Below are 4,244 nucleotides of genomic sequence, written 5' to 3'. Positions count from 1 at the left end.
CTAACTAGCGGTGGGGTAGTAAACCGTCGTTAAAATTCTAATGGCTCGTCATTTCAGCTACGCCGAAAGTAATTACCCATATTAAATAGCGTGGTTTGTATTTCAGTTACGGAACAAACTTCCTTACTTAATTGAGCTAATGATTTATTGGTTATTGCTCTGCATACGCTCAACATTAAGTCACTGCCCCTAGGTTCTGGCAAGAGGACTATGTTTTGCTAAGAGCGTTAGCCCTGTGTGCTAGTATTTTGGCGTTATCAATTATACAACCTTGAAGGGGTGAATGCACACTTAAAAAAGGGGTTAGTTGCAGCTTTGCATTTTAGCCTCTGTTCAAACATGAATTTTGCTTCCATTTCCAATGATCAAAAAAAAATATATCAAATTCACATTCCTACCCTAACCTTTTATTATTAACGTGATCAATAAAATAAGATCTATGATTTACTGCATATTACAGAAATGAAAGCAAATGACAAAGAGGTTTAAAATATAAACGTTGGGCACTTTATTCCATTCGAACAGGTAACTCATGGCAGAAGCACCACCTCCCCTATCAGTGTTTTTTCTTAAATACCGGGTGGAAGAAGACTCCTATATGTGCTATGACAACGAAAGGAGTAAAACTAGTATATTTTACACGTTCCCACCACTTGTATATGGTATTCAAAATAATCTATTCAATTAAGCGAGTTTCTATGTCCTAACTAATATTGTACTATTCTATAATTGATCCCACTATTCTGTGTCCTCATTTCCTTTCCTCACTTTGCTATTTTCCTTGTTAGAGCCCTTGTCCTTATAGTACCCTGCTTTTTCAATTAATGTTGTAGCTTAGCTAATAATAATAATAATAATAATAATAATAATAATAATAATAATAATGAGTTAATTTGTAAATCTTCTTTTCGTCATTTGGTCTAGGTACGGGAGCCTTTGTAGTTTGTTGGGACAGAGTGAAAAATGACAAATTCGAAGATAATTTGTATTTTTCCTAACCATACAAACCTTAGCTATTTACATTGGGTTTACCTTTTAGCGCAGCTGAAATGGCGAGCCATTAGAATTTAACGAGGGTGTATTACCCCCGCGCTAGTTAGCAGGGGGGGGGGGGGTAGGGGAGTGGTAGCTAGCTACCCCTCCCCCCCTCACACACAGATGAATGCTCACTTTCACTTAGAGGTAGGACTTGTCTTGGGGGACAGGGCTGGCGGGCAAATATGTGTAAATAGCTAAGGTTTGTATGGTTAGGAAAAATACAAATTATCTTCGAATTTGTCATTTGTTCCGTAACCGAAATACAAACCACGCTATTTACATTGGGTGACTTACCCATTAGGTAGGGTGGAAAGTCCCCAGCCATACTGGCTTTGGCTTTACCCGGGGACTCAGAATCCGAGTGAGACGCACTCGAGAAAAGGAGTCCCTGCACCTCACAAGTTCCTTGCTCCACAAGAAACCGTGTGGCCTACATAAGCTTGTGTGTGAAGGAAGAAGTGTGACCCGTCCTAGGCAGTTGACCTGGAGTTCCAGAAGGAACTCTGGGTTAGGACGTTCCCAATACCACCTTGTCAGGGTATGGGGGACGCAACAGTATTGACTCAATACTCGGAACACAAGGAAGCATGGTTTACCTGCAGAGGTTCGAGGTCAGCTATGCAGAGACCAGGATGCTGCCTCCCCGTAGAGGGGATGATGAAGAAAGAAATAAGGGCCAGACATACTTCTTTCGTTCATGCAGACTAAAACCTGATAACAATGCCCTCAACCTTCTGCTACCTGTCCAAAAAGGAGCCTGAGGTTAGACCAGCTGTTGTGTAGCCACCACAGAGCGATAGAAAACGTATCGAGACTCCTGTGGGTCACGCCCTGCAGGAAGCGGGCTGCGAAGGTCATTAGACGCTTCCAGACTCCAGCTTGTAGCACCTGCGTCACAGAGTAGTATTACTCGAAGGCGAGGGACGTTGCGATGTATCCAACATCGTGCTGTAGGGCGACGTGACGGGGGAGGGTCTGGAGACAGGTCGAGATAAATGTCCTTGAGTCCAGGCTGAAGAGGTATACTGGTGACTCTCCCCCGTGTCCTCCTTGTGCTCCCAAATCGGCTGCAACTGAGGACAAACTGCAGCTGTTCCCAAAGCTAACCTCTCGATTCCTTCACTGGCAAGAAAGAGAAGGTCTTGGGACATCAGATACAGAATGGAGACTCGAAATCTTGAAGGAATTGGACCGAAGGGCCGGGACCCCCAGATTCTGAGTCTATCCAACAACTCAGGAGCGAACCTGAATGTTGCCTTCCCCTCTTCCTTAGAAAGGGGGAGTCGTACGAGACCAAGAAGATTGCTTACACACTGGCCGTGGCCAGAGTGAGCAGGAGACCCAAGGCGGAATACAATCCGAGGCCTGTCGTAAAGGGTCTTGAGAAGATCTCTTAAAGGACTAAAAGTCCGAGCCATGCTCCAAGTTGGAGGTCTTCCTCCGACTAGGGCAGGGACGATCGTCGCTTCGCATGAGCGAGGAAAGATCCAGCGGGCAGGAAAAAGTTATTCCTTTAAGCCTGAAGGTCAGGGAAAGGCTGAGCGACAGGCTTCATTGCCGAGAGCGGAAAGGAGTTTCCTCCCGCCGAAAGGCAATAAGACCGTTATTGCTGGAGAAGAGGTCTCAAGGGAAGAGGTATATCTACCACGGCACCAACCACCGAAGACTCTTCACTTTGCCTGGAAGACCCCTGCGGATGATTATCGCAGATGACGCGACCTCCGTCCAGCGACTGTAGCGGGTTGCCTCTTCTTGAGGAGGAGGCGTAGTGTCTCCAGGCATGAAGCCGAAGCGACGCCCCGGTTCGGGAGAGATGTCGCAGTGTGGTTGTTTGAGTAGTCTGCGCCGTGGGAGAAGCTCTCCCGGGAGTTCCGTCAGGGGAAGCAGAGGGTCCAGAAACCGTTCTGCGCATAGTCCCAGTGGAGCTTTCCCATTGAAAGGTTGACAGACAACCTGGTCTTGTTGAGACCCATTGTCCACAGACAAAAAGGAGGGAAGACGCAGGCGTCGAAGTTGTCCCACCATCACCGGAATGCATCTTGCCAGAGTCTCGGGGTCTGAGACTGGGGAGAAGAACAGCGGAAGCTTGAGGTTCCAACCTGTCGCGATCAGGTCCCCCAGACCAGGACTTGCTGGTTACTCAAGGTCAAAGACCCCAGGTACACTCTCTCTACGAGGCTCTGCTCGGATAGTCGGAGAGAACATTCCCCTGCCTGGAATGAGAGAGCCGATGGTGGTATTAAGAGAATCTCAATCATCCCGGTATCTCTACTGCAAGATGTGAAGGTGTGAATATGCGTCCCCTGCTGGTTAGAACACGCCAGAATCATGAAGTCGACGCGCACGGGGCGACTGGGCAGGAGCTGTAAGATCTGTAGAGGGGCCAGACTACGGCCCCTAACCCTGCCTGAATGATGGAGAGGTATCCTTCAGGTCTTGACCATAGGCCTGGACCGGAACATGCCCCCCCCCCCCTTTCCTTTGACGAGTCCGAGAACAGCATCAAGAATGTGGGGAAAGGACGAGAATATCCACTACCATCAAGATGCTCCATAGGTCAACACCCATTGCAGGTCTAATAGTTCCGCTGGTCCCATAGGGCCCAGGAAGTCCGGTCAAACGTTGCCTGAAACCACCGGAACTTGGACCGCCCCACATGGAACTTATCCTGAGGCGACCGTTCGGACTATAGACGGGTCAATGAGGAAAGGAGAACTAGGAAACGTTCCAAGGTAGGGCTGAAAGCTCTGCTTGACTGAGAACAGGTACTGCGACTCTCCTCAGTCTTGCCACAGTCAACTGAAAGGAAAGCTCGAAAGGATATGGCAACAGAATCTGGCGTCCCCAGGTGGTCACCCATCCAAGTACCAACCAGAACCGACGTTGCTTAACCTCGCTGGACAGACGAGAAGCGGGGTTTCCAACGTGGTAAGGCCGTTGACTCAATATCATGGCCAGATACTCCGGATGTTGAGGCAGAAGAGAAGGCTCCAAGCAAAATACCATGAACCCACACTCATGGTAAGCATCCGGAAGCTTGTCCCGGCGCTGAATAAGGTCGAACCCGAGCCTACCGGAGTTGACCAGCCCTCTAAAAAGCAGAGGAGGCAGAAGCCTGCACCTGAGCGGCCATGAGGAAAGCAGGGAGAGTTCTCTGGGGAAAAAACCTGCTATGCCACGGCGGGATAGCCACACTGCATCATAAG

The 4,244-nt window shown here is 48.6% G+C and overlaps 1 pseudogene; it reads right to left on the bottom strand.

Moving 5' to 3' along the window:
- Positions 1 to 3,861: 3,861 nt before the first annotated feature.
- On the bottom strand, positions 3,862 to 3,980 carry LOC137654855 (5S ribosomal RNA; annotated as a pseudogene).
- Between the last annotated feature and the right edge of the window lie 264 nt (positions 3,981 to 4,244).

Source organism: Palaemon carinicauda, chromosome 15, assembly GCF_036898095.1.
Source record: "Palaemon carinicauda isolate YSFRI2023 chromosome 15, ASM3689809v2, whole genome shotgun sequence".
In the NCBI taxonomy this organism is placed as follows: domain Eukaryota; kingdom Metazoa; phylum Arthropoda; class Malacostraca; order Decapoda; family Palaemonidae; genus Palaemon; species Palaemon carinicauda.
This window is presented reverse-complemented; position numbering and strand designations above follow the sequence as displayed.